We start from the raw sequence: 6,665 nt of genomic DNA on the forward strand, positions 1-6,665 counted from the left end.
GGTCCACACTATCCCAGAAACACATTACTGTTATAGGTACCTCATCCCCTAATAATTCTGCAAATATTGTATCCAAAAGTAGGAAAAAAGGGGAGCAGGGGATTTTTATGCGGTACACTTTATAAAGAGACAGAGATTTCTTATAAAATAATTCATGGCTTTAATATTTAGAAATATATTAAAAATATTTTGTAAAGACAAAAATAGAAAATACACTATTTATACAAAACAGTACATGACATAAGGCATAGGGGATCCTGAAAATGTTAGTTGCTGAGAATGATCGTATTTCCTCCCGACATGTTTCGCGTTTTTGCTTCTTCAGGGGAGTATGCAACTAACATGAACATAAACACAAAGAAAAAGTTTAAGAATACATAATGTACATCTATGCCGTACAATTAAGTACACATACAATTCAGGACATTAAATATGAAATTGGTCTCAATGTGCTTAGTCCGAGGAGGTACAATGCTTACCCAGGTATAGTCATTCCCAACATCGCAACACACAAGCCAATAGATGGTGGAATAGGTGGCAGAAATTATGGGACAGGATCAAGTGCTAAAAACAACCCAGCCCCATGCAGGGCATAGATGGAGGTAGACAAGCGCTAAAAAGATCAAAAACAAAATCCAGAGATAAGTGCTGAGTTTACAAATCCAGCACAGACATTGAAAAGTGTTACTTTGTAACAGAAAGGGTAAACGATAACATTCCCTCAATTATAAGAGGGAATTGGGGCTGAAGAGCATGCCTCCATATTAAGACAAGAAATACTGATTATCAGAGGAGTGAAACAATTGATTGTAATTATAATTGGGGTTACGTCTAATTAGTATATAGGTCATAAAAGGTAACTGTTTAGGATATATAACTTGTATGCTGTTAAAAATAATAAAGAGAAATAAAAATTGTTTTTACCTGCAGTTATAGTCAAAGATGAAAAAATTAGTTCCATGTGATAATATTGATGCAGTACAGGTGCAACAGGTCACAATGAAAAAATCAATCGATTCATTGTAGTGTTTTGTAACGCCTTTTGGAACGTAAGGTTAGAATTTTTTGGCACAGAAAGTTCTTTCATAAATATATTGATCAACAAATTGTGCCTTTTGGCCTTAGAATACAAATATTCCCCAATATAAATAAAATTGATAATCTCATCAAGCAAAAATGGGAAGAAAACTTGCAAACATGTTCAATAGCAATGATGACTTTATTAGCCATCCAATATTCGCATGATATCGATTTGATAGATAATTCCATTAAAAAATGGTACGATGAATACGCCAAAATAACCTCTACTCCTAAATTTAAACGTAAGGAATCTGAATTATCCGAACACATTGAGAATTATACTCTAGAGATTATTCGTCTAAAACAAAATAAACTCACACGTGACAGTAATTCCTACTCGAATGGTTCGGCATACAAATGGCCAGCAGATGGAAAAAATTAAAATAGGTTTTTTAGAGCATCACGTCCCTCTAATAGGAGGGACTACAACGACGATGAAACCAGATCCAGTGCTTCATCAACCTCTTTTCCCTCCAATCATTCCACAATTTATCGGGATTTATCTGGAGACAGACTCCCAAAGAGGAGAAAAAGCGACTCGGAGGGCGCCGCTATGGCAGCACCCAATCAACACCTTAGTACCCCTTTACCATCCCGCACTTATTCCATTCCCAAACAAGTTCCTGTTCGTCCCCTAACGATGTTCCATCACCCACCACCACCCCCACCACTCATCACCCCCACTCCCATTAACACATCTCTGTCCACTTCTACTTCCAGTAACACCTCTATGTCTACCACCCTCACGTCCTCTTTCACCAAATCAGCCCCTCTTATATCATCCCTACCCATCACTAACACTAACGATATTATTATTTCACCTAGTGGTGCCCCCCTACCGGCGGACCTCCGAATCGCCCCTATTTTTTAAGGGAAAGAATCTCCCCAACCACCCAATATCTAACTCAATCTCCCTCTACTAACCCAGAATCTAGCTCAGGGATTGAACTGTCTATTGTCAATTTATCGTCTTATGTCCTTACTAGTCATGAACTTGATGTTCTGAAACTAGGACTGACCTTCTGTCCTGATTCAAGCTCGGACAAATTTTCTCTGATAAAGGATATACATTTATTCGCACGAAAATTGATATTCAGAACCCTCTTCCATAAGCCCAATCAATCTATTGTACAAATGAATACAACAAAATCCATCAATGAGGCAAATAGTGCTGATCAACAAGCCCTTTCTAATTTGATGGACTTATGGGAAGAGGGCCAAGTACCCCCTGATGATGAGATGATTATCTCTCCCACTGGCTTGTCGGCACAGTCAGCTTCTTTTCCCCCTCTAGAAACGTTTAAACCCAAGTCAAAAAATTTTCCACTTCTAAACACAAATCCAAATATTTGGGCTTTTACCCAACAAGTTTGCCAGGCAATTGAACAGATTCATTTTCCATCGACCAATAAACACAATCTAACGCATAACCAATTGACGGCATTAAAACAACTCAAAACTAATCCAAATATAGTCATAAAACCTGCGGATAAAGGTGGAAACATCGTAATCATGAATATTTCACAATATCTCACTATGTGTAATAAGATTCTTCAAAATTCTGATTGGTATCGACCAATTTCTGTGTCCTTAATTTCTCATTTTGACACACAATATCGTTCGATTATCTTCAGTGCATACAAATCAGGTATTATAGATAAAGGCACATGGAACTTCTTAAATACCAAAGATCCAAAAGTTGCTACTTTCTACGCCCTTCCTAAGGTGCACAAATCCCTAACTGACCCTCCGGGACGCCCCATCATTTCCAGCTGTGATAGTTTGACAGAAAATGCGAGCAGTCTTGTAGATAAACATCTTACACCGCACGTCATTTCCCTTTTTTCTTATGTGAAGGACACTATCGATCTTCTAAAGTTACTCGAGGGTATCAGCCTACCGGCACAGTCCTGGCTGGTCTCCATCGACGTGGAATGTTTGTATAATGCTATACCACATACCAAAGGTTTACAAATAATACGCTCCTATCTGCAAGAAAGAGGCTCAAATTTCTTTGCTTATAACGAATTTGTTATGAAGCTATTGGATTTTATTTTGAAGCACAATGTGTTTCAATTTAACCAATCCCACTACCTCCAGGTACAGGGGGTTGCGATGGGGACCAAATGCGCCCCATCGTATGCCAACCTGTACCTGGGGGGGTGGGAAAAAGATACCTTCGCGCGTGAAGACCTTGTCCCTTTTCTAAACAACATCACAGCCTGGTACAGGTATATTGATGATATTTTATTTTTTTGGTCAGGATCAGAATCAGATTTGTTGCTTTTCTTTAATTTACTCTCAGTGAATTCATTCAATTTAAAGTTTACGTTAAATTACAGTCAAAACTCTATAGAATTTTTGGACCTAACTATTAAAATCGATGCCACTGGACATTTATATTCTGCCTTATACAGAAAGCCCACTGCTGGCAACACGGTCTTGCATGCGACAAGCTTTCATCCAAAACCTCTCCTTAAGAGCATCCCTTATAGCCAATATTTAAGGGCCAAACGCAATTGTAGTACTGACTCGGACTTCAAGATCGCAGCCAATGATTTATACAAAAGACTTAGAGCACGTGGATACAGTCATGTATCTCTGAAAAAATCATATAATAGAGTAAAAAATAAAGATAGGACTTCCCTTCTCTTCTCCAATACTCAAAAAAATTTGGATAATAAAGTACGTATCATTACAAAATACTCTAACCAACATCATTCTTTCCGTGCTATAATTCAAAAGTTTTGGCCTCTTCTAAAAGCTGACCCCATTGTCAACCAGTATATAAATGATGTACCATCAATCACCTATATGAGACCTCAATCACTCAAGGATAGCTTAGTTAGAAGTCACTTTCAGGACCCTTCAGGGGAAACTAAACTTAAACAGCTTGGTACTTATTCATGCGGGCAATGCGACATGTGTCCCTATATACACAATTCTCGAAAGATCAGACTGCCAAATGGCAGTCTGTTTGTTCCGAAATTTCACGTCACATGTTCCACTCCAGGCGTTGTATATTTAGCCCAATGCCGTTGTGGAGGATTTTACGTTGGCAAAACCAAAAGACTATTTTCTATCCGCATAAAAGACCACATCAAACCTATTCTCAATAAAAAAAATAATTACAGCCATAAGCAGGCATATTGGCATGCATCATGCCTTCGACCCCAACTGGATCCGATTCTCAGCCCTGGCCCATATACCTCTAAACTCAAGAGGTGGCTCAGTGGATAAGCTTCTTTTACAAACTAAAGCCAAGTGGATCTTTACCCTAAAAGCCACAAAATATCCTGGTTTCAATGAAAATATAAGCTACAGATCTTTTTTATAGCTAATTTTTGCTTGTCTGTTTCATGGACCCTCCTGCCTCAGCTGTGAGCCCCCGTGGAACCTGGCATGGAGAGAGAGAAGTGACATCCCCCTTTTTCCCTTTTTGTTCATCCTTTTCCCCCCCCCCCCCCCTTCCCCTTGTCTGTTCCCTTCCCTTACCCCCTTCCCAATTTATTTTGTGTCAATTATTATTTTTTCAATTCTTATTTTTATTTTCTTTATTGCCATGTCTATGTCATATTTAAAAATACTTCTTTATATCAACAAATGTCATTTCTAATTACTATTATTGTTTTACATGCACTATATGCTTCTTGATGTCTCGCTGTGCTTGGCCCAAGATGGGTTTCATGGTCTGCACACTTAGGGATCTCTGTTGCTCTCTATGAGTCCCGTCCACATTGAGGAGCTTTGCTCTCTCCCTTCTTCCCTACACCGCATTCCTAAGCCTTACTATCCTGTGGTTTGGGACTGGATCCTTTGTTTTTTTCTCCCCTGGCTCCAAGTATGTAAGGGCATATGGACACCCAAGGGCGCTGCTGGGTTATTTCCCCAGGTGGCTCCCGATTTGAGGTGGACGGGGACATGTAATCCGTTTTTGGGTTAGAAGCCATGACAATCGCCGCTTTATCTGCCCCTTATGCTGGCCTTTGTCTTCCCGCCCCTTTAAGGGCGGAGAGCCAGCGCAGCCCCATCTCCATCAGCATCTATCCAAACAAACCTCGTGTCAGCACTGAGGCATTATGGGGTTGGTAGTTCAAATGCCGATTCGAAAGGCTTTGCACATGCTCACTGCTTCCACCTATGGCTGTCCGCATCGAGCCGGTGACGTCAGACGCCGGCTCGATGGATGGGGGATTTAAAAGGCAGCGCTGTTATCTCACCTGTAGTGCAGGTTCAGCACAGACACTGCCGCCACGCTGACCCTTTCTGTTTGGTAAATATATTTTTTCAGTTGAACTCTATACTGCTGTAACATCTTTTCCTACTCATACATACCTATATCTATTTCATCCTTCCCCTTATCTGCTTGTAGGTTCAGCAAGCTTAGAGTGGCAGCATAGCGCTGCACTCTGTAATTTACAAAACACTACAATGAATCGATTGATTTTTTCATTGTGACCTGTTGCACCTGTACTGCATCAATATTATCACATGGAACTAATTTTTTCATCTTTGACTATAACTGCAGGTAAAAAAATTTTTATTTCTCTTTATTATTTTTAACAGCATACAAGTTATATATCCTAAACAGTTACCTTTTATGACCTATATACTAATTAGACGTAACCCCAATTATAATTACAATCAATTGTTTCACTCCTCTGATAATCAGTATTTCTTGTCTTAATATGGAGGCATGCTCTTCAGCCCCAATTCCCTCTTATAATTGAGGGAATGTTATCGTTTACCCTTTCTGTTACAAAGTAACACTTTTCAATGTCTGTGCTGGATTTGTAAACTCAGCACTTATCTCTGGATTTTGTTTTTGATCTTTTTAGCGCTTGTCTACCTCCATCTATGCCCTGCATGGGGCTGGGTTGTTTTTAGCACTTGATCCTGTCCCATAATTTCTGCCACCTATTCCACCATCTATTGGCTTGTGTGTTGCGATGTTGGGAATGACTATACCTGGGTAAGCATTGTACCTCCTCGGACTAAGCACATTGAGACCAATTTCATATTTAATGTTCTGAATTGTATGTGTACTTAATTGTACGGCATAGATGTACATTATGTATTCTTAAACTTTTTCTTTGTGTTTATGTTCATGTTAGTTGCATACTCCCCTGAAGAAGCAAAAACGCGAAACATGTCGGGAGGAAATACGATCATTCTCAGCAACTAACATTTTCAGGATCCCCTATGCCTTATGTCATGTACTGTTTTGTATAAATAGTGTATTTTCTATTTTTGTCTTTACAAAATATTTTTAATATATTTCTAAATATTAAAGCCATGAATTCTTTTATAAGAAATCTCTGTCTCTTTATAAAGTGTACCGCATAAAAATCCCCTGCTCCCCTTTTTTCCTACTTTTGGATACAATATTTGCAGTTCTTAATACAAAGTTCAAGAGTTCTTCAGACCCTTGAGCTCCTAGTCTCTCACTGGAATCTCTGATTCACTGACTCTGAATGCAATGAGCTTCTCAAGGCTTTTGCGGTGGTACTTCCCTGCTGGGTCCCTAGCTTGGCACACCAGATAACTTTCAAGCTTCACCTCTGTTGACCGGCTCGGTCCCTGGC

At 39.4% G+C, this 6,665-nt stretch overlaps 2 long non-coding RNA genes across 2 annotated transcripts; one reads left to right on the top strand and one right to left on the bottom strand.

The window, feature by feature from the left end:
* Positions 1–234: 234 nt before the first annotated feature.
* On the bottom strand, positions 235–1,020 carry LOC143941650 (uncharacterized). The gene is made up of 3 exons (XR_013264337.1): positions 925–1,020; positions 480–613; positions 235–337 (listed from the first exon to the last, which is right to left on the bottom strand). It is a non-coding gene; the product is annotated as an uncharacterized LOC143941650 (long non-coding RNA).
* A 4,441-nt stretch (positions 1,021–5,461) lies between these two features.
* Positions 5,462–6,297, top strand: LOC143941661 (uncharacterized). The gene is made up of 3 exons (XR_013264348.1): positions 5,462–5,608; positions 5,919–6,052; positions 6,195–6,297. It is a non-coding gene; the product is annotated as an uncharacterized LOC143941661 (long non-coding RNA).
* The last annotated feature ends 368 nt before the right edge of the window (positions 6,298–6,665 follow it).

This window comes from Lithobates pipiens, unplaced genomic scaffold, assembly GCF_037356315.1.
Source record: "Lithobates pipiens isolate NorthernLeopardFrog02 unplaced genomic scaffold, aLitPip1_a1.2 Scaffold_10, whole genome shotgun sequence".
Lineage (NCBI taxonomy): Eukaryota > Metazoa > Chordata > Amphibia > Anura > Ranidae > Lithobates > Lithobates pipiens.